This window comes from Globicephala melas, chromosome 9 (genome assembly GCF_963455315.2).
Source record: "Globicephala melas chromosome 9, mGloMel1.2, whole genome shotgun sequence".
Taxonomy (NCBI): Eukaryota; Metazoa; Chordata; class Mammalia; order Artiodactyla; family Delphinidae; genus Globicephala; species Globicephala melas.
In genome coordinates this window covers 18,131,722-18,156,259 of record NC_083322.1, presented here as the reverse complement: position 1 = coordinate 18,156,259, position 24,538 = coordinate 18,131,722, and the positions used below count along the sequence as shown (strand labels likewise).

General features: G+C 43.3%; 1 pseudogene; it reads left to right on the top strand.

The window, feature by feature from the left end:
• Positions 1-6,936: 6,936 nt before the first annotated feature.
• LOC115851928 (aldo-keto reductase family 1 member B10-like) lies at positions 6,937-24,006 on the top strand (annotated as a pseudogene).
• The last annotated feature ends 532 nt before the right edge of the window (positions 24,007-24,538 follow it).

Sequence of the window (24,538 nt, the reverse complement as noted above, 5' to 3'; positions counted from 1 at the left end):
TACGATGGATACTGGCAAAGAAAGAAATGAGCTTTCAAGCCATGAAAAGACATGGGGGAAACTTAAATGAGTATTTCTAAGTGAAAGTAGCCAACCTGAAAAGGCTGCACACTGTATGATTCCTACCATATGACATTATGGAAGAGGTAAAACTATGGAGATAGTAAAGAGATCAGTGATTGTCAGGGGTTGGAGGGGAAAGGGGTAGGGATGAATGGGCAGAGCACAGAGGAATTTTAGGGCAGTGAAAATACTTTGTATGGTATTTTAATGATGGATACGTGTCGTTATATATTTGTCAAAACCCATAGAACGTACAACGTAAAGAGTGAACCTTAATATAAACTATGGACTTTAGTTAATAATAATGTATGGATAATTTCTGTAAACCTAAAACTTCCCCCCAAAATGAACCCTATTAATGAAAAAAAAAATGTCATAAGAAAAGGATGAGGCTGTCCCATCTTGAAACGGGCTATGTGCAGGGCCCACATATCCATGAGGCCCAGCAGGCACAGGGTCTAGGGCCCATGATATTTTTTAGGGACCCACAAAGATGTTTTAATTTCTTTAAAACTCAGGAGGAAAACATGAATATAATAATACATATATTGGGCTGAGTTTTTCTGTAACATCTTCACTTAAGATGTTACAGAAAAACCCGAACGAACTTTTCGGCCAGCCCAATATAACCATAAATCCAGGCTTTATACCACCTCAGTCATAAAATATACTTTAAAATATACGATGTGTGAAGGGGCTCATAAACACACAAGTGTCCAGGGCCCACAAATGTTATACTAAGGTCCTTGCTGTGTGGGCGTGAAACATAATACCCAGTGAATTTGGGTGTGGGCCTGCTCTATGGCTGGGGCTCAACTGGAAATGAGCTAAGACCTTCACACAGAGCTGGGATGTTAAGAAAAGGAGGGGCCTGGGGTTGTTCTTGAAGAAGCCTGGGCAAACAGCCTACTGGAAAAAAAGTAAAAAGCAAATTAGAAACTGCATGAGTGGGAGTGGAATGGGGCTGGTTGGGAAGCTACAGTATTTTCTGTGTAGGATAGGAAGCTGGGCTCAGAGGAACTAAGGCATTAAGTACCAATTACAAAGGAACCGCCAGGTGGGAGCTGGATTTCTGGAAGCAGAGACCAGCTGAGACAGAAGAGTCCTGTTCTCAGGGTGTGGGGATGCCAGAGGGAAAGACTCCTCTCTGGCTGGGTAGAGACTAAACAGGCCTGGAAAGCACTTCTGGTGGTTGTTTGTGTTTCACACATTCCTGGCAGAAAACCTGCATGTGTTCTTTGTCCATCACAGATAAGATTGCTACGGCCTTGACTTAGACCCATCTCATGCCTCTCATTTTATGTGAGTAAATGAAGCCTATTTTATCAGCCCCAGAGATAAGCAATCCAACCAAAGAGTGCTTTCATGAGCGACAAAAGTTTATAAACGTTTTTATCTCCATTCTTTTGTTTGTTTGTTTTGCGGTACACGGGCCTCTCACTGTTGTGGCCTCTCCCGTTGCGGAGCACAGGCTCTGGACGCACAGGCTCAGCGGCCATGGCTCACAGGCCCAGCCGCTCCGTGGCATGTGGGATCTTCCCGGACCAGGGCACGAACCCGTGTCCCCTGCATCGGCAGGCGGACTCTCAACCACTGCGCCACCAGGGAAGCCCTATCTCCATTCTTGTAGCAAACTTTCAAAATTAACAATGCCTGAGAGGAGTAGGTCTTACCCATAAATCCTCACTGAAGGCAATTAAAACCATCATTCCATTTAGTTGCTGCATTTTCATCAGTTTCAAAAGATCTTGGGTCGAGAAATACTACTGGGTCTGATCTGACTTCTTTGCAATATGATATAATACAGTGGTTCTCCAGCTTAGATGTGTGTAAGAATCACCTTGTTAAAAAGGTAGATTCCCAAGGACCACATCCCCCTTCCCCATTTTGGTTCAGTGGATGCAGGAATCTTCATTTTTAACAAGAATTTGAGTTGGTTTAGGTGCCAGTGACTGGTAGATCGTATTGTAAGAAATACAGTAAGTCCCCAACATACTAAGAAGTTCCATTCAGAGAGCGCGTTTGTAAGTCCAATCTGTTCGTAAGTCTAACTAAGTTAGCCTAGGCACCCAACTAACACAATCGGCTATACAGTACTGTACTGTAATAGGTTTATAATAATTTTCACCCAAATAATACACAAAAACAAACACAAAAAATAAAACATTGTTAATCTTCCAGTACAGTACCTTGAAAAGTACAGTAGTACAGTATAACAGCTGGCATCCAGGGGCTGGCATCGAGTGAACAGGCAAGAAGAGTTACTGACTGGAGGAGGGAGAGGAGGTGGGAGATGGCAGAGCTGAAGGATCGTCAGCAATAGGAGACGGAGGGCAAGGTGCAATTTCACTCACGCCTGACGTGGATGGCACAGGTTCTGGTTCCTTGCTGGATTCAATTCTATCTACCCTCTTGAAAAAACGATCCAGTGATGTCTGGGTAGTAGCTGGTTTTTTCTCGCCACGGACAACACAGTAGCACCGCATTGCATTCTAAACAGCTGCTGCAACCTTCGTGTACTGTTCTATGTTCGGGTGCTGTGCCTCAGAAACTAACAGTGCCTCCTCAAATAAAGAAAATCCCCTTGCCATTTCCTGCGTTGTGAATCTCTTCGGTTCTTCAGTTACTTCTTTCTCTTGTCTCTCTTCATCCTTTCTCTGGGCCTCCAGTTCCATCAGGTCTTCATTAGTAAGCTCCACGTTTGCATCTTTGAAAGTTCACAGCTTGAAGGTTCGTATGTAGGGAACTTACTGTACCTTCATGGTGCTCAAGGTATAATCTCTAGCGGAGAGAAGGGTTTCTCCATTTTTTGGGCACCTTAGGATCCCCCAGGGAGCTTCTTACAATGCCAGTGTTTTACCCTCAGACTTAGCAATTCCAATCCCATGTAAATATCCACCAGAAATATTCACCAAAAGATATATACAAGACTGTTTAAAGCATCACTACTTCATAATACCCCCAAACTGGAAAAATCCTAATGCTTATCAATCGTGGAACAAGATGTCATAGAGTGGAATACGACACAACAATAGGAATAAACAAACTACAACTTCATCCAGCAACATGGATGAATCTCACAAGCATACTTTTCAATGAAAGGGGCCAGACACACAAGAATGCACAACGGACGGTTCCACTGAAACATGTAAGTAAAGTTCAAAACGAGGCACAACTGCTCTATGGTGTTAGAAGTCCAGAGAATGGTTGTCCTTGAGGGTCTGGGGAGGTGGCGTGAGGGGCTTCTGTGTCTGTAATGTTCAGTTGCTTGCTGTGGGTGTGGTTACGTGGGAGCATTCACTGTGTGAGATTCATCAGCCTATGCCCAGGTCCTGAGCACTCGTCTTGAAGGGTATGCTAAACTTCAACCAAATATCTACTAATACTTAAGGCTAAAAAAAAAAAAAAAAAGGCAGTGTCTGGGCTCTACCTGAGTCCAGTTAAATCTGAATGTCTTGGGTGAGTGTGGGCGCGTGTAGGTGGGAGGTCACAGGCGTCTGCAGTTAGAAGCTTCCAGGTGATGCTACTGTACAGCTAAGGTCGAGAAACACTGCTCTAGAAAAAGCCTAATCTGGGTCTATAGCAAAGATCTTTTACTTATTAATTGTGTGACTTTTAAGGTGACAAACTGTCCCCTCAGATAAACTGACTGACCTGAACGGTTTACCTAACCTCTCTGAGCCCCCTCCTCTATCATAGGAGGTTGATAATGGTGTCTACTCAGTAAGGTTACTTTGGATGTTAAATGGGAAAATTGCACAAAAGCACTCGGCATCATGCTGACCGCATCCCTCCTCTCCTTCTCTCCTTCTCCAGGGTGGTTCCTCTTCTATCTGATTTCTCCCTTGCCTGACAGACTTTCTCAGGGGATTGTCTACCATTTGGGCTGTCTTCCTCCTTGAGAAGAAAGGGTGTCTTTACCTGGATAAAGATGGAGTTTGCAGGCACAACGTGGTGAATGCACAGGGCGGAGCACCGTGTGGAGTATGTGGACTAAATGTGCATAACACAGCACTGTTTATATAAACTCCAAACACAGGCACACTTCATACCAATAAGCGTTATGAAAGCATTGACCAAATATGTTAGCATGATGTCCTGCATGAGCAATAGAAATAAAACAGGATAAATATGTAAATCCAACAGACAAAGAGGACTTTGTATGAAACAATGATGTTCATATTCCATGAGGTCAGTTCATGCACCTGACCCCCCAGAAACACACGAATGAGAAAACATAAACTGATATTTAGAAATGTGTATTTTTTATGGAAACAAAGACAAAAGCTCAGGAATCCAATACAGTTGGTTTCCTCCTATACTGTTGGGAACCCCATGCCTGAGGACCCCTTTTCATGAGAACATGGTTTTCTGGGAAGCAGAAATGAAGCTTGAGAGCCTTCTCCTGTTCTGGCAATCTTTTCCCCAAATATGTTTTCTCTTATGCTCTCGATGACTCATTTTTCCTTAATTAAAAAGTTGAATACGTGAATATTCACGTTGAATAGTTGAATAGTTTGAACGTCTGGGTTGCTGGTCATGGATCATTGTAAGTCATCAACCCGCACAAACTATGAGAAAATAGATGTTTGATCCAACACTCCTTCAGAAACCTTACCCTGTAACTTACACACCCAAGGCCTGTAAGGTAGCAACAAAATAATTAACAGAGGCCCCCAAGCTTGTCTTGCAGAGTACCAGGGAAACCAGGTATGGAAACACTAACAGCCCCTGCCACTGAGCATCACACAGGCACACTGAGGGACTAGAATGATTGATCACGAACTTTGGACATCATATGCCGAAAAGCTACCAAGCGTAACGTATGGAACTCTTCCGATATTGCACATGCCACTCATGAAGAGACATGAAGGACATTCACACCTGCACAGAGGACTCCTGAAACTTCCTCTTAACTTTCCACCAATCGTTTCCGAGCCCCCTCCCTGTCTTACTCCCTACTTCCACGATAAATACCCCACTCAAAAGCCCACTGGGGAGACAGAGCTGAGCTATGCCTTCTGTCTCCTCACTGGGCTGCCCTGCAATAAAGCCTTTCTCCTTCTGCAAAAGACCTTTGCCTCTTTTGGTCTTGCTGTCACACAGGGCAACAGCCCCACTTGCTCGGTTACACTTCCTTTCAGCCAACTTTGCCAGTGGACGTCAGTAACCCGGCTGTTCTCCCAATGGGACACCCTGAGACTACCTCAGGCCCACTCACCTGGACACCTCCTGTGGTCGTGGCGATCCAACAGCTTTGGGAACCAGGAGATTCCATCCTAGACTTGGTGTCTTCCCCACAGCCTCACCCCGGGAAACGAGGCACAGTTCTTCTCTGCTTTAGGATGTCCCAACTCAATAGGGTATCCACAGATGCCTGAAGATATTAACAATAATCACCTCTAAATGTGGGACTATGGATGGGTTTTATTTTCTTACTTAATCTATTCTTCATTCTCCACTGATTTTTCTTTTTATATTTTACAAAGAACATAATATTAAAAAAATGAAAGTTGTAAATAATTACTGAAACATCACAAACAGTAAGGTGTGTTATTCTATAAACAGTAATACAAAAAAAACCCTCAATTCTGAACCACATTTCACATGATAAACTAAAACAAATTTCCCTTGACCACATAATCCTGCTTCTGGAGAACAAGCCTAAAATTAATCAAAATGTGTCCAGTGCTTTACTCACAATGCTATTCCTTGAAATATTATTTATAATAGAAACAAACTAGAAATAAACTAAATGTCTAAGAATAGGGAGAATGATTGAGTACCTTATAACCATAAAACAGAATTTTTTACAACAACTAAAAATGGTTGATGTAAAAACAATTTTAAGAAGAGCATTTATGAATGTATAGAAAAGTGTATTTTGTGGTCCTAAGTTTAAAACTATATGTGTAACTGAGCAGGACCCTATGGGGCCTTCTTGGAACTGACCTCCCCGCAAGTCCTCTGCCTGTCCCTTGTCAGTAGAAGAACTTAGGCAAAGAATAAATTTAATCAGAGAAGTGAGAAAATGCAGAGAGGAAAATAGTCAAGCAAGAAAAAATAATAATAGTTTAACCATTTAACAAAGTCAAGGACCTTTAGTTCCTCTGCAAAGGCTATAGATAATGTCCTGAGCCATGTCCTTCAAGCTCTGTTCCAGATATTGAAACCCCCATCAAGTATAAGAAGTTAACTGTATGCTGCTCACAAGCATGGAGACAGACCCCAGACCGGTTGGAACCAATAAGGTTGATGATGTTGACTCCCGACTTCCTCACCACCAACCTATCAGAAGAATGTCCACGAGCTGATCACACATCCCACGAGCCTCAGCACGTAGCCCCTTCCTCTTTTCCCTGTATATATATGCACAGAAACAGCACTCTTGTAATGGTATCATGAGTGGTGAGAATATAGATGATTAATATTTCCTTGCTTATAATCTACATTTTCTAGTTTTACTATAATGAGCATATATCATTTTGTTATCACAAAGCTTTTTTTCTTTAAGGAAGTGACAAGAATCACTAAATAAATATATGAAGAGTGTTAGCATCCTGTCCAGGTGGTTAACAGATAAACATATTCTTATACTTCTGTAATTTCCATGTTCTGAGGGAAAAAATTTGCAACTGTTGAGCAATTAGATAGGAACAAATTAAAATACATGCACCTTTTTTATTTTCCATTTATTAAACTAGCAAAAGAAAAGAAAAATGGATAAAATCTCTAAGTGTCACTCTCATAAAATAATCCATGCATTTTGAATCAGGGAGAACGGGACACAAGGTTGCAATATGTGAAGTTCATTCACATGAATCAATATTACAAAAGGCTGAAAGGGCTTTCCTGTTCTTTCCAGGGTTGGAAATGTCTGCCCACCCCCAGCCTCTAGCTCCTCCCTCTGCAGCCAGAGTCAGCACCATTAAGCGGGGCAGAAGACAACGAATCTGCTCACTCACCGTGGCCACCGTTGTGGAGCTCAGTACTAAGGCCAACTTGGGCCTGGGCACCTGGAAGGTATGTATGCAAGGATTTGGACACCTACTTCCCTCCAGGGGCTTTGGACATTTTCTCCTGTCAGTAGGGAAAGCTCAGAGGCGAGGGTTTGGAGAGGTAAATGTTGGGCCCTGGAGGCAGGACCGAGGTTGCTTTGCTTTCTCAGGGCTGATTCAGGCTGCAAAGCTCCAAGACTGGCTTTTTCCAGCAGTGGTGAGAGCTTTGCTAGCAAGTATCAAGTTTTAAGCAGTTTGGGGACTCAAAAACACACTTGCTTTCCTGGGCACTTTCTCTCTCAGCAGCCGTTCCCTCTCAACTCCCCCTGGCTCTGGGACACTTAGAGGGCCCTGGGTTGGCTGCTGTGGCCTGGGGGGTTGGGAGGAGGGGCTGGGAGGCCTCAGGAGGCTGCCCAGGCAGCATCAGCAGTCCCTGGGAGTGTTGAGAATCAGAAGCTGAGACCCCACCCCAGGCTACTGAGTTGGAACCTGCTCTTTAACGATCTCCAGAGCATAGTAGAGTCTGAGAAGGCTGTGACCACAGGGAGCGTGGTCCCAGAGAGAGAGGCGCCTGGGCTGGGAGTCGGGGAGCTCGGGTTCCCCAGGTGTTGCTAGAGTGAGCTGGCAGAACCCAGAAAGGCACTCCGAGTGCTCAGGGAAGCAGACTGCGGAGCCTGTCTTAGGATAGGCTTAAAATGTCTTCCCATCACTTTCTAACTGCCTTCGCTCTCACTTCCGTCCGTGATGGCGCCATCCTAACTGGTTCCAGTTCTCTACTTACCTTCTTCCCTATTGTCCCTCTGTTGAGTCTTTCTCCTCTGACTCCGTCCTTCTCTGCACCTGGTTTTCTCATCTCCTCTCCACCTGGTTTTCTCATCTCCTCTCCTGGGTTTGAAGGTAGGCTCCCTCCTAGTCCCAGGACTGCGTCATTCTCAGGAAGCTCTCTCGGATAATCTGGGCGAGCAGATTAATTCCAGCTTGATTCATCCCAGCTTCTCTTGCTTGAACAGGGCTGCTTTTCTCCAAATCAGAGCTTTGACTTTGACACAGATGTGACAAATAATTACTTCCAGATCTCCAGTGAATCTGCTCACCTCGTCTAAATTTACCCAGAAAGGGGACTTCCCTGGTGACGCAGTGGTTAAGAACCCGCCTGCCAATGCAGGGGACATGGGTTTGAGCCCTGGTCCAGGAAGATTCCACATGCCACAGAGTAATTAAGCCCGTGCGCCACAACTACTGAGCCTGCGCTCTAGAGCCCGTGAGCCACAACTACCGAAGCCCGCGCGCCTAGAGCCCATAAATCACCGCGGTGAGAAGCCCACGCACCGCAATCAAGAGTAGCTTCAGCTCGCGGCAACTAGAGAAAGCCGGCGCACAGTGAGGAAGACCCAACACAGCCAAAAATAGAAAAATAAATAAATAAATTTATTTTAAAACCCCCACTAATCTGAAAAAATAAAAAGCTAGATGAACTGGGAGATTGGGATTGACATATATACACTAATATGTATAAAATGGATAACTAATAAGAACCTGCTGTATAAAAAAATAAAATTCAAAACTTCGGAAAAAAAAGAATATAGCACTCAAAGCAGTATTGTATAAAGATATAATCAATGTGATGCCAAGTATTTGATACTAAGTATTCATCAAAGATACCATATACTTTTGGTCTTTATTTTTGTACAATAATGACTTTTTAAAAGACAACTTAGAAGTTGGATTACTAGGTTCAACTATGCTTCGTCAATATTTCTTCTTCTAGCCCTACAAAGCAATACTGGATCTACTCTAATAAATGATTTTTCATTGGAATAAATAAATAAAAAGTTTACCCAAAAAATTATGTTCAGAATTTCAGAATTAGATGTAAGGATTATGAAGTGAAACATTTTCAAGGTGTAGGGATGATGTAATTTTTAAGGCTTATGTGTTTACCAGTGAAGGTAAAGCAGGGTGTAGGGATTGGGAGGGGCATCCAGGGATGCTTCTTTCTTTTATTTTTATGTATTTATCTGGCTGCTTTGGGTCTTAGTTGGGGCATGCAGGTCGTGGTGCGTGGGCTCCTGGTTCTGGAGCGTGGGCTCTAGAGTGTTTGGGCTTACTTGCCCCACAGCATGTGGGATCTTAATTCCCCAACCAGGGATGGAACTCACATCCCCTGCATTGGTAGGTGGATTCTTAACCACTGGACCACCAGGGAAGTGCCCAGGGATGCTTCTGAATGCGTTTATTATTTCATGATGAAAGAAGAGGTTTGAAAAAGATTTTGTGAAAGATCAGTATTAAGTGTTTTTCAGTTTGCCTTTGCTAGGTTAGACAGAATGTGGTATTTTTAATGCCCTTCCTCCCTCTCTTCCTTCCTCCCCTCCCTCCTTTCTCTTTCTTTCTTTTCTTCCTTCCTTCCTTTCTTTCTTTTTCTTCCTTCCTTTCTTCCTTTCTCTCTTTCTTCCTCTCTTCCTCTCTTTCTTTCTTGCCTTGCGGGGGTCAGGGGGAGGAATAAACCCCATTCTTACAAGGTTTTCTATTTCTCCTTTTTCTGAAACAACAGTTATATAATGCCTTGCATCCATTGACTCTTAGGTGTGTGCCCAGTGCTGTGCTGCAAACTTGACATTCATTGTGGCCCTTAACACAGTGACCTCATGAGGCAGGTGCTATTGTTATTATTCCCATTTTGTAGACTAGGTTTAGAGAAGTTAAGTAATCTGCTCAGGCCACACACCTAGTATGCGATGAACCTGGATTTATGCAGTAATGACCATTTTCTCTCTCTGAAGATTCCTTTGAGTTACTTCAAAATCCAGTCTTCAGCCTGGTCATTAGAAAGAGGTTGCAGTCTCTTCCACACACCTGGAGACAGCTCCCGGCTGGAGGGTGAACCTGGATTAGAAGGGAGTGGGCTTGAGCTAGGATACGACATGAGGCTATAATCATAAAGTTAATTCACTTTCCTTCCTTCTCTTTTGAAAAGTTTTCCAAAGCACGTTTTCTTCCCAGGTGTCCCCTGGAAAAGGGGACCCCAGGGAAACCTTGGTTTGGAGAAGCTGGGCTATATAGGAGAGCCTGTTGAAGGTGGTCTGGGGATAAGAGTCTATGATGGTCTTTTCTTCTTCCTTCCAGTCTACCCCAGGCAAAGTCAGAGAGGCTGTGAAAGTGGCCACTGACATAGGATGTCGCCACTTGGACTGTGCTTATGCCTACGAGAATGAGCATGAGGTGGGGGGAAGCCATCCAAGAGAAGATCTGAGAGAAGGTTGTGAAGCAGGAGGTGGGAGGACTGCACTTCAAGGCAGGCAGAAGTATTGGATTTGGTCAGCACCCGGAACTCTGCCAGCCTTTGCTCTAAGTACTCTGGTCATTTCCCCCGCTGCCTTTATAACATCCCTGGATACAAACCTCCACACTCTAGCTCAGTATTGGTGTGCAGAGACGCTTCTACCTTACCCATCTCGACTGGGTTTTCCCTTTGTGGGGATGGCTCCATTGAGCCATGGCAGTGCCCTTAGCATCCCCGTTCCCCATCAGTGGGCTCCATCTGCCCCGTGGCAGTTAAAAGCTAAGGCTGCAGTCAGAAATGGATCCTGAAGCTCCACCTTTTTTTTTTTTTTTTTTTGCGGTTCGCGGGCCTCTCACTGCTGTGGCCTCTGCCGTTGCGGAGAACAGGCTCTGGACGCGCAGGCTCAGTGGCCATGGCTCATGGGCCCAGCCGCTCCGCGGTATGTGGGATCTTCCCAGACCGGGGCACGAACCCGTGTCCCCTGCATCGGCAGGTGGACTCTCTACCACTGTGCCACCAGGGAAGCCCTAAAGCTCCACCTTTCAGCACTGTGGTCTCAATGGTTGTGGCCCAGACGTTCTCAGCCAGCAGGTATTTTGGAAAATGGTGGGAGCGTTTTTTATTGTCATATATGAATTTCATTTTAGTTCAGTCTAGTAAAAGGCAAGTTACAAAATGTTATTGAAAAGGCTTTCCTCCCGCTTTCCTCTCTCTCCATGGGCTGAATGGAAAATTCCTCTTCACGCTTTGGTTAATCCTTACGACAGTGGATCCTGTACCATGTACTCCTGTCCCAGAGAGGACTAAGCCAAGCCAGGATCCCTGGGGTCCCTCTAGCACTGCCCAAAGGTGTCCCTTTCTATGACAGGCCATGGAGGAACTGGTGGACGAGGGGCTGGTGAAAAACATTGGGATCTCCAACTTCAACCACTTCCAGATTGAAAGGCTCTTGAACAAACCTAGACTGAAATACAAACCAGTGCTTACCAGGTAAATTCTGTTTAGTAAAGGGTAAGGGTCCTGCGCTATTACTTCTTAAACATCTGGAGGCAAGTTCAGTGCTTTGCACTGAGTCTCATTTGAAGGTCAGTCATCAGGGACTTCGTTGGTCATGTGAGACAGCTCTTGGGGTCTGGTTTAGCCAGGCTAGCAGGGGGCAGTGTTTGGCTTCTGCTTGACAGTCTCTTATTGTGTGTAGAACTCCCCATGAGCAGCTCAAAAAGCAGGTGGACTTTCCTAGTGATGAGGATTGTTCCCTTTTACAGATTGAGTGTCACCCATACCTCAGGCAGGAGAAATTGATCCAGTACTGCCAGTCTAAGGGCATCACTGTCATGGCTTACAGCCCTCTGGGCTCTCCAGATAGACCTGGGCGAGGCATTTGATCTTTCTCTTGACATTCTTTAAGAAAAGCCATCAGATGGCTAGTGGGAAGCTGTTGCTTAGCACAGGGAGATCAGCTCGATGCTTTGTGGTGACCTAGAGGGGTGGGATAGGGAGGGTGGGAGGGAGGCTCAAGAGGGAGGGGATATGGGGATATATGTATACATATAGCTGATTCACTTTGTTGTACAGCAGAAACTAACACAACACTATACTCCAATAAAGAGTATAAAATTATACTCCAATTATACTCCAATAAAGATTATTGGAAAAAATAATACTCCAAAAAATTATACTCCAATAAAGATATATATTTTAAAAAAAGCCATCAGAAAGAAAAATACATGTAATGCAATGTGCCTGGCATACTCAAACAGTGGGGAAAATATGGTAACTTTACAAAAAACAGCAACATGCCTGACCCTCTGGAATTACTCCAGTTCAGCCACCCAGCACTGGATCAACCTTTGCAAAATTACTGACACTTCAAAGCCCATGGGTAAGACATGAAGCTTTCAAATCCTGCTGCCTTGTCTCCCACGTGGAGAAGACTGATGATCAGCCTTGGGACCATCGCTGGAGTAATATTTATTTACATATGGTAACCATGGTGATTATTCACACCAGCCATCTTTCTCCCTCTAGGGCCAAGGGTCCTTAATCTAGGACTCGTCCCTACTGGAGGATCCCAAGATTAAGGAGATTGCTGCAAAGCACAAAAAATCCACAGCCCAGGTACAAGGTATATAGTTTCTTTTCCGTCCAGCAGATCAGTCTTGTGTTTTATTCCTTGTGCTGTCTTCATTTAACTCCTTGAAGGCGAAAAAAACAGGAAAGGAAGCCCACTGAGGCCCTTCCTTGAAAGCCTGTTTGTTTGGAACTCCAGGAAATCCCATGGTTATCACTGAAACAAGGATGGCATCTAACGGCTTCTGTTGAGTCCTGTTGTCCAGGAAGAAGAGCATGGCTATACAGCCAAAAGATCTGGGTTCAGATCCCAGTTCCACTACTTATCAGCCTCATGACCCCAAACACTGTCCCAAGCCACTTTCCTTATTTTTAAAAAAGGAAGGTTATGAGGGCCTCCCTGGTGGTGCAGTGGTTGAGAGTCCACTTGCCGATGCAGGGGACACGGGTTTGTGCCCCGGTCTGGGAAGATCCCACATGCCGCAGAGCGGCTGGGCCCGTGAGCCATGGCCGCTGAGCCTGCGCGTCCGGAGCCTGTGCTGTGCAACGGGAGAGGCCACAACAGTGAGAGGCCCGCGTACCGCAAAAAAAATAATAATAATAATAAATAAATAAAATAAAATAAAAAAGGAAGGTTATGGAGTTGTTGTGAGGATTAAGGGAGATACTGGCAGAGGACTGACAAGCTTCTGATAATTATATAAAGTGCTCAGTCAATACTAGCTGTTGTACTAAAGATACAGTGAGTGGCAGAGATGTTTTATTTTTCTGAAAAAAAAGTAGAGGGAGCAGTCCTTGTAGATAAGTGGAAACACCACGTCCCCTTCTGCACGGGTTCTGATCCGGTTCCATATCCGGAGGAACATGGTCGTAATTCCCAAGTCTGTGACGCCAGCATGCATCGCTGAGAACTTTCAGGTAAGGTTCCAGCTGGTTGGCCTGGTTTTCTCAGTGGAGGAGGTGACGGGAGAGATTCCCTCACCAGGCCTCTCATGCTGTCCCTGAGTTTTCTGTGGGCTTTTCCCCCTTCCCAGCACCTTGCAATCTCTCAGGCCAGGGAGCTGACCTCAGAGCTGAGATGAATGACTAAGGATGGGCTGGGGGAGCAGCCGGTGAGGTCCTGTCAGGTCTGAGCACAGCTGTACCTCTGATCTGATCACGGGGACTCTGCTATCTTGAGGATATGAAGATTTAAAAGGATAAAGAATAATAATAACCAACATGCATGGAGAATTTACCCCGTGCCAGCACTATTCGGAATGCTTTTTGTATGTGTTACTCACTGAATCCTGCAAGCACCCCTTGGAGGTAGATACTCTTACTCACATTTTACGGAAGATGAAATGCAGGAATGGGGAGGCCAAGGAACTTGCTCAAGGCCACCCAGGTTGTAAGTGGCTGAACCAAGTTTCAAAGGCTCTTGGGAGATCTTTGGTTTCGCTGGCAATCAAAACGTCATCTACATACTGAAGTAAGGTTCCTTCGTATAACTGTAGGTCCATTAGCTCTTTGGCTAGGGCTTTCCTGAAAATGGTGGGGGCGTTCTTGAATCCCGGGGGGAAGCACGATCCAGCAAAACTGCTGTTTCAATTTGGTCTCTGGGTCATCCCATTCAAAAGCAAAAAATCCTGAGATTTGGGACTTAAGGGTGTGCAATAAAAGGTGCCTTGTAGGTCCCAAACCGTAGGGCCAGCAGAAATCCCAGGATAAAGTTGTAAGTAAGGTATAGGGGTTGGCTACCACCAGATGAATGTCCTCAGCTATCTGATTTATTGCTCTCAGATCCTGTACAAAGTGGTATTCGTGGGTCCCCGGCTTCTGGACTGGTAGGATGGGAGTGTTGTATGGTGACTGGCAGAGGCAGATGAGGTTATGTTCAAGGAAGGCAGATATCACTGGCTGGATTCCCTTTCTGGCATGTTCCCTTAAGGGCTATTGTTTTAAGTTCGGGATCTTAGACCCTGGATGGAGTTTCACCTGTACAGGTGTTACCATCTTTGCTCTTCTTGGCCTCCTATCTGCCCAAACATCCTATCTTACCTTCTGCAGGATCTCTTCAGGAAATTCCAGGCACTCAGTCTTTCCTAGCTATAGTAATGTTGCTGGAAGCGAGCAAGTTTGTTCTGGTGGCACCTTAATGTCCATCCTTTCTTGGGAGAAAGTGACTCTTGCATTTAGTTTACTCAAGAGGTCTCGTCCCAGCACAGGCATTGGACACTCAGGCATGTACAGGGAAACTGCTTCAAATAAGTCTCTCCTATCTGACACTCCAGTGGCTTCCAAAAGGGCTTTTGGAGAGGTTTTGGAGACAGTCACTATCTCTGAGGAGGCTTTGGCCAGTTTAGAGTTTAGCACAGAGAAAGTAGGTCCGGTATCAATCAAAAAATCAACAAGCTTATTTCCCACAGTCATTTTTACCCAGGGCTCCTTGTGGGAAATATCAGTGGAGCCAGCAGTTCCTAGGAGAGACCCTGGGCCCTGTCATTCTTGGTCACTATCAATCATCTGGGGCATCAGCAGAAGGGGCTGTGAGCAAATTATTTCCATATCTGCGGTTTCCCTGGCACTCTGAAAGGCAAGCTTGGGGGTCTCAGTTCATCATTTTGTTTCTACCTCATGGGCCTTGTAAATGACAGAGTATGGTGTCACACTTCCCATCCATATTTTTATATTTTTGCTATTTATTTATATATCCATAAATAATCTATGAGATTGTTTTGGGTGTTTTTTAAAATTAAAAAAAAATTTTCCTTCATGTGATTATGATTTCCTTAATTAAAAAGCTTAGGTATAGGATAAAAAGATTAGGTTCCTATTAATAAGTTATATGACGTTTTTTGTTTCACTTGAATTTAACCAAACAGAGGTGAATTAAAATGCTGATATAGAGAAATATTTTAAAAAACAACTTCCTAGTTTTTCCTGATTTCACTTTTCACATTTACATCTCAAGTAATGAGAACTTTGCAGGCCTCAGACCCTTCAATCTCACAATTCTAACCAAGATAATGAATCCATCCTAAAATTTGTTCACTGGTTTTGGATTGCTGGGAATAAAGCCATACTAGTCATCAGCTAAACCTGAATCCAGTCTAAGATATACACTACAGGTGTGTTAAATTAACTCTTTCTATTCTATGATTACGTGATTATGTAGTGAACTTGCCTTTTCTTACGGGGAGAGAGGTTGGGGAGTGATGGGGAGGGGAGGATGGTGAGGCGGGGTGTGGAAAAGGAAGGCAGCTTGTCATGGGAAGTAGGGGACCAGGGAGTGGGTCCTCATGTGTTCCAGGTATGTCTCTCCCCCGGTATTTTTGGATTGAGCTGGAAAGATGGGTACCAGCTAACTGGAAATCTGGGAATCACTGCTGCTCTCCTACAAGTCCCAGGGAGTCTCAGGACTAGACTGGAACCATTAGTATTTAAGTCAGATCTGGTAAATGCCAGCCAGATGGTACCAAACTCCAACTGGGACCTGGAGGGATTTAACTTTCTCAATAAGACCCCATAATGCCCAACCTCTCAGGCCTGCTTTAGTCATTCATTAACTTGCAATAATTGCATTTTACATGACTAGAATTTTGTACCCTACTTATTGCATTATCGTGAGATTTTGCTATACATTATAGAGTTAAAAGGGGTACAGATTAGAGAGAGGCTCCTGTAGAAAATAATTTCCAGTAAAATTTGAAAGGACCCTCATCAGTGAACATTGTTGGAAATAGGCATTTTTTTTGCTTTAATATTGAGTACACATGAGTATAAGAGTGAAACATAAAACTGAACGTAAAAACCATGCAAAAATAATAGGCTGTAAAGAATCTTGGAAAAAACCATTTGCCATGAATGTGACAGAAAATAGATGAGTAATTTTCTTACAATCAAAAAAGCTTATTCAAATCAGTAAGAAAAATCTAAGATGTCAAAAGAAAAGTTGGGGAATGAAAATTGGCCAATAAACAACATGAAAAGTTATTCATACTAGTAACCAAAAATGCAAATTATAACAAGCTATCTACATTATCAAATCAATAAAGCTTAAAATAAAAGAAAAATCTATCTAGCAAAATAAACATGTAAGCAGGTTTTTTTTTTCTATGTGGTAACCAGTGAATTTCATGTTTGTTATTCTCTTACATAATTTTCGTATTTTCTAAAATAGGAAATTCATGTTTACAGTCAGAGATGTAAACATTAAACATTTTTTAAGCATTAAAAAAAATAACAAGGATCCAACTCAATCAGTTATTTCACACACCTATGGGGAAAGTCAAATCAAAGAAACATTTTTACTTGAAGTCATTTTCATTCAGTTGGTCTTTCAACTTTAGAAAACAAACACCCTGAGTGTACTACAGGGTAGAATGTGATTACATTGTATTTAAAATTCTATCCAGTTTGTTTTTTTCTCATTTGTTGTCAGTAGGGTAAATGTTTTCCCAGCAACTCCAGGGAAGTGCTGCCTTTCAGCACTTTTGTTGGTTCAAAATGGTCAGGCCCCACGTCAGTTAGGGAGAGATGGAAAGACCAAGGAGAAGACTTTGACCATTGTTTAAAAGTTACGCACGATAGGTGGTTGGAGGTTACCACTGTGTTTGTGGCCTAGGGTCTTTGCCCGGGTTATTCTCAATGCTTGGGATGCTTTATCTACCCTCAGATAGTGTGAGTGATTCTCTGCCTCATAGTCTTCAGGTCTTTGCTCATTTATCATCTTCTCAGGAAGCCCTTCTTTCCCCACCCTATTTAAGATTAATCCATCTTCTCTGGGGCTCCCTCTTTCTCCTCTCTGTTTTCCTTTTTTCCATAGCATGTATTTACCTAACATATTATGTGTTTTATTTATTTGTTGTTTGCTTGCTTGTTCTGTTTCTACCTAATAGAATGTAAGCTCTATGAGAGCAGGAATTTTTGTCTGTTTATTTTTATTTTTATTCTGATGTTTCAGATGAGAAAACTGAAACCAGGTCTCTTAACTGTTACAACCCATGGTGCCTACCTACCTACCTATGCTGAAGTGATTCTATGAAGGACTCTACAACTAATCATAAATTATATTAATTACTGTTATGGATTAAATGTTTGTTACGGAATTCACAGGTTGAAATTCTAACTCCTAATGTGATGGTATTAGGAGGTACGATTTTGGGGAGGGGATTAGGTCATGAGGGTAGAACCCTCATGAATGGGATTAGTGCCCTTATAAGAAGACACAGGAGATCTCCCTCCCCCCGGCCTCTCTCTCTCTCTGCTCGGTGCCATATGAAGATACAATGAGAAGATGGCCATCTGCAAATCAGGAAGTGCCAGATCTGCTGGCACCTTGATCTTGGCCTTTGCAGCCTCCAGAACTATGAGAAATACATTCCTGTTGTTTAAGCTACCTCTAGCCCATAGTAACTTGTTATAGCAGCCCAAGCTGTCTAAAACAGTTACTAAGGGGAAAGAGTTTGTTTACGGTGGAGAAAGGTGGCAGATACCTCTGGTATTAGTTTTCTACTGCTGTGTAACAAATCATCACAAATGGCTTGAAACAACATCCACTTACGATTTCACAGCTCTGTAAGTCAGATCCAACTGGGTTCTGCGCTCAGGGTCTCCCAAGACTGAAATCAAGGTGTTGGCCAGGCTGGAATTTCATCAGGAGGCTTTGGGGAAGAATTTTCCTTCAAACTCATTCAGGTTGTTGGCAGAGTTCTGTTCCTTGTAGCTGTAGGACTGAGGTCCCCATTTCCCTGTGGCTGTCAGCTGGGGGCTGCTCTCAGATCCTGGAGGCCAATCACAGTTATTTGCCACAGGTTTTCTCCAACTCAACAAGGTAGACCTCCCTGGAGTTGAATCCCTGTCACACTTTGCCATTTCTCTGACTTCCCCTTTTGCTACCAGCCAGAGAAAACTCTGCTTTGTAAGGGCTGATGTGATTAGACTAGGCCCACAGATAATCTTCCTTTTGCCATATAACTAAGCAAAATCATGGCAGCAACACCATGGGGCAAGGTCATAGGGCCATCCTAAAATTCTGCCTACCACCCCACCTTAATCAAGTGATCAGTTTAACATTATCAGTAATAGGACAAATTGAAATTATGTATCACCTGCTAGGAGGCAATGAGAAGAAGCTAGCATCACATCTCTGATATCCCTACCAAAGTTGTATAACTTGAATATAAACATGAGGAAACATCAAACAATCCCATCAGGAGAGCTGTTCGACAAAATCAGTGGTCATGTATCAAAATGGCAAAGCTGAAGCTCAAAGGGATGGAAAAATAGAGTATTCCTTTCTACAGCATATTAAGAATGTAATTAATGTTTTTCAAAGTACACAGAAATGCCAAGGGTTTTGTCAAGGTCCCAGGCCACTCCTTTATATAGCAATAAGCAGGGTTTTAAATAGTTTTTTTTTTATTTTAAAAGGAATTAATATTTACTGATTTTTTTTTTTTACATATTTCTCCTAGAATTCAGCACGCAATAAATACATAGGACTACTTTTTAGTTTCTGTTTTTTTAAAAAAATCAGCCTTTTCTTTTTTATTGTCTTGGTGACCTTAGTCTCTAGACATGACCAGAAACAAGGTCATGAGGTTCCACTTTTTGAGCAGCCCCACTGCCTTCTATGTGTATTGTTTCTCTGCACTTTGCACTACCACATCCAAACATCAATACAATCTTATCAATTGTTACATGGTTGGCCAAGTTCCCCACACCATGACTTTGCATATGCATCCTCCTCACCCTGTCTTTGGATCTGGGGCTTTGGCCTTCTGATCCAAGGCTGTCGCTCTCTCTCCCAGCAAGGCAAGGGCAGCGGAGTCAGAGGTGGCAGGCCTCTGAAAATCAAATTATCCACAAGCCCCAGCTCATTCTTTCTTTTCACAACCTCTTTTTCCTGATGTTAGTTATTGTAATAAAGCAACACACACATCACCCAAATATACTCTTCAGAGTAAATCAGATACCGAGTATTTTCTTATAAGTCCAGAAACAGGTTAGTAGATTGAAGTTAGAACCTACAACTCTTCCAAAAGTATTAATAATTGCACATGTGCCAAAATAAAGCTCCCTCTCTTCTGCCTGCCTCTCAGATGATGTAGCTCTTCTTGGACCCCACACTTCCCACTTCCTGGCAAAAATGTGAAACCAGCTAGTCCTAAGGGCCCTTGAACTCCTGAACTAATTCCTTAATTTCTGCTTGGGATTTCAGAGGAAGAAGAATGATCTCAGGAAAATACCTCCCTCTACTTCTTTCTTCTCTGATTTCAGAACTTCAGATGTGCAGCTTCTTTCAGATTTGCTTGGTTTATTTCTAAACCAACAGGTGATATTCAAAAGCAGAAAATACTGCTGTAACTGTTGTGTACTAATGTTCCGTAACTTATTTCATTTCTACCTGTAAGCTGGAAGCCAAGCACCCAGACAAGGATTTAAATATTTGCTTCATCCTAACTATCAACCGTGTAACATCATCCAGTATGAATCTGTGAACTGAAAAAAAACCCCGCACAATGTGAGGGTTGTGAGTTAAGTTATATTCATGTTCTTACTGAGGACTATAGCCCAGGAGACTATGGCCTCTTGGTAGCTCTAAGAAAGTACTCCGAAGAGGTAGGGGGGAAGGCTAGCTCATATATGATTTTTTTTTGGGGGGGGTGCTGGGGAATACGCGCAGTCAAGTATGCATCTTGGTAAAAGATTGCTGCTAGTCATGAAGAACAGGTAACTCAAGTCAATGATTTTAGTGCTTTACTATGTATGGGAAAATGCAAGAAGCTGGATTCATTAAAGTTCTTCCTGAGATACAATACATCTAACTATCTAAGGGGCCTGCTCGTCAGAAGCACAGAGCATCCTGTTATCATCTTCATTTCCTCTGTCTGGAGCACAGAGTTCTTCACCCTGTTATCGCCTTAGTCTCTTCTGTCTGAAGTAAGGGATGCACTGTTGTTCAGCCACTGCAGTGGGTTCATATTCGTAGAACTGGATGGTGAGCAAAACACTCTTTGCTCTTCTTCTGCTTGCAAATCTACCAGTGGATAAGTGGCACATTCACAGCTGCATGCTCTACAAGCTCTGCTGAACAAATAGGTTTGTCTCCCTGGAGTTATGCCCTGCTTCTGTGTATGAGGTAGGCCAGAGCCAGCAGCTGAGGGAGCTCCAAGGCTAAAGGGCAGCTGTGCATTTTGGGCTGTGGCAGAAATGATAGGACTGATTTAAGAGATTCACCTGGTACCAGCCAGGCTAGACTCACAGGCTATCAATGCTGGTGGGGCCTTAGAGGCACTGAAGGTTTTCCAGGTCTTCAAACATCACAGTCTGGCTAATGCCCAGCCTTCTCTAGTGGCCGGGAATTCACTTCTGCCAACTAGTATTCAGAAAAATCTTGTGTTGAGAGAGGTCTTTCTTATGCTGAGGTAAAATGTGCCTTCCTATATCTTCCACCTATAGATCTCAATTCTGTATGCTGTGACCACACAGCATCCTGATCCTTGTGTAATAAGCAAGAACAAATCTGACTCCATATTGGATCTGTTTCTTTTACTTTAACCTTTGTATTCTATTGCTTTTGCTACAAGTTAATCACTAAAGGGATGTTGCCTATAGCCTAAAATATGCATAATGGCCTATCTCTGGGAACCCTGCCTCCCGTGCAATGAGCATTAAGTTAAAATACCTTTGTTTAGGGCTTCCCTGGTGGTGCAGTGGTTGGGAGTCCGCCTGCCGATGCAGGGGGTGCGGGTTCGTGACCCGGTCCGGGAAGATCCCACGTGCCGCAGAGCGGCTGGGCCCGTGAGCCATGGCCGCTGGGCCTGCGCGTCCAGAGCCTGTGCTCCGCAGCGGGAGAGGCCACAACAGTGAGAGGCCTGCGTACCACAAAAACAAAAAACAAAACACCTTTGTTTAGCTCACAGGAAACATCCTGACCAGGCCCACCTGTGAATTGCTGCAGGAAAGAAGAAATTAACATAACCCCTCTGGAGTCTGGCCAGAACCAGGAAATATCTGCAACAACTTATTGCCTTTTTTACTTTACCTCTTCACCTCCCCCTCTTTGTTCTATAAAAGAAACTAGCATCCAAACCTGGGTAAGACAGTTCTTTGGGACATTAGTCCACCATCTTCTCAGTCTACTGGCATTCCAAATAAAGTCGCTATTTCTTGCTCCAGAAATTTGTCTCTCAATTTATTGGCTCGTCATGCAGCGAGCAGTACGAGTTTGGACCTGGTAATGATGTGAAAGCCCTCCAAATATTTGATATAGCTGTTATAGTCCTATGTTATACCCAGTTGTTTTGGGTAAATATCACCAATTAATTGATACAGATGAATAGATAAAGAAGATTGACCAAAAAAACCACACACACACAAAACACACACACACACACACACACACAAAGAAGATTGACAGACGAATGGATAAAGAAGATGTGGTACATATATACAATGGAATATACTCAGCCATAAAAAGGAATGAAACTGGGTCATTTGTAGAGACGTAGATGGATCTAGAGACTGTCATACAGAGTGAAGTAAGTCAGAAAGAGAAAAACAAATACCGTATATTAACGCATATAGGTGGAACCTAGAAGAATGGTACAGATGAACTGGCTTGCAGGGCAGAAATTGAGACACAGATGTAGAGAACAAACGTATGGACACCAAGGGGGGGAAGTGGCAGGGTGGTGGTGGTGGTGGGATGAACTGGGAGATTAGGATTGACATATATACACTAATATGTATAAAATGGATAACTAATAAGAACCTGCTGTATAAAAATAAATAAATAAAATAAAATTCAAAAATTCAAAAAATAAATTAAACGAATGAATTAATTTTAATAATTTAATTTCTTAATACATTTATTATCTCATAAATTAATTTTTAATATTAAATCAAAAGAGTAAATTAATTAATTAAATTCAATTAATACAGTTTAAATTGGACGTGTCTTTAATTTAGTACTGATAGCTTTAAGAGACAAGAAGGATGAAGCTGAACCTTCGAGGATGCCAGCCAGCGCATTGGTGAGGTCATTGTGAAGCCAAGGTCTAGTCTACAGTGTTGCAAATTTAAAAGTTCATCTTTGTTAGTTTACTCAGGAGTGATCTGAGTTGGGATAATCCATAATAATCTAGTTCATAACAAACAGATAAATGGGGCAGGATTCTAAGTGACTGTTCTGAGAGAGGTACCCATCATGCAGTCTAGAACATACATATATATGCTAGTCACACATTAGCTTTTCATTAAATAGAAAGCCTTTGAAAACTACTTGAATATCGGGAGAGATTATAATAAAAACTTTATCCTGAGGCACTTACCTCTTGACTGGGCACCCAGCTGAGCACACTGGCCTATGCCTGCGGGCCAGTGAGTGGATTCTCTTTCCATAGTGCTGAAGGGGGAGTCTGACAAATTCTGGATGAATGATTCTTCTTGTTAAATATTCTTTATCTGCCACAAATGTGCTTCATCATCACATGTCTGTATTTGGCAGTACGTAGTAGTTAGGAGTCTTGGCTCAAGTCAGTTAAGTATTTACTAATTGAATGACTGAATAAATGAATCAGAAATCATTGCACAGGAAGAACAAGGTCAATTAAAATTGGACAGAATAGATTTTATGTTAGTTTGTGAATTTTTCAATGAAAAGTTTGAAAGCACTATCTTTGCAGATGAGATTTTTAAGAGCTGTCACCCCAGACCTAAGTTAGGAAACACTCCAGCCATCAACATTTGTAACTGTTCTGGACTAAATATTTGTGTACCCCAAATTCATATGCTGAGACCCTGATCCCCAGTGTGATGGTATTTGTAGATGAGGCCACAGGAGTTAGATTAGATCATGAAGGTGAAGCACTCATGATGGGATTGGTGGCCTTATAAGAAGAGAGAGAGAGAGATCTCTTTCTCGCTCTGTATGCACCCAAGGAAAAACCACGTAAGAACGTAAGGAGAAGGTGGCTGTCTACAAACCAGGAAGATGTTCACCAGGAACCAAATTGTCTGGCACCTTGACCTTGGACTTCCCGGCCTCCAGAACTGTGAGGATAAATGTCTATTGATTAAGCCACCCAGGCTGTGTTATTTTGTCAGCCCGAGCTGACTAAGAGAGTAATATATCATTCAGAGTAGTAAGTTGATTCTGAGATGAGATGTAGGCTAGCTGTTTTCTTACTTTGCCTTGAAAAGGATGAAATTTCTGATGTCTTTCCCATTCAGCTCAAGAAATGTACCATGGAGGACTCTGTAGGTCCTGTGCTCTGTCTACAGTGGAGAGGGCCTGCAGAGGAGGACTGGATGGATGGTCCCAGTCCTCCAGACAAAGGAGGATGTGAGGTCATCTGCTGTGGTCGAGGAGCTGAAATGCAGAAAGGGACTTCAGCGAGTGGAGAAGGCTTAGAATTGCTTCTATGAGCAATGCCCCAAGGGATTAACTAAGGCTGAAAAGAGGAAACTTCAGCAGCCTTGAGGTTACCACTGAGGTTACATATTATGGATTCAGAGTTGATCCAATGTGTAGACTTTTGTAACTTTCTGCAGGAGCACCTGGCCACCTGGAAGGAGAGAGACAAGAGGGCCGACTCCATCTAGCACTGGGGATTGGCAAGGCAGTTAAGAGCAAAGGATTCCAGGAGGCTTGTTGACACTAAGTAACTAACCCTTAACTAGAAAGAGCTTCAGAGCAGTTGGGCAAGGGATGTTTCAAAGCAGGAGGAGACTACCCAGGTGTTTAGGTATGAAATGGTTACAGACAATGAACCTGGGAGAACCCTGCCATCTCCCCCATTGCTTGGGTCTAGCCACTTCCCTGGTTTATACTTACATGAGGATCAAGATCTTCTTGTCCCACTGCTGCCTGATCTCCCTGTATGCTCTATCCTTTGTTTAATTCCACTTCCCCTTCAAACTTGAGGCTCCCATTATAAATAACAATGACCATACCTGACTTGGTGCCCAAGTTGGTGGACAGTTTAGTTGAGACTCTGCTGCCACCTGGTGGTCCTTGGTCACTTCAGATGTCCAAGGTATCCTAGCTAGGAAGAGGCAAGTGAAACCAAGACAGAGCTGAATACTCATACCTGAATACTCGGGTATGAGCATTCAAGGGGTCTGGAGTTCATGA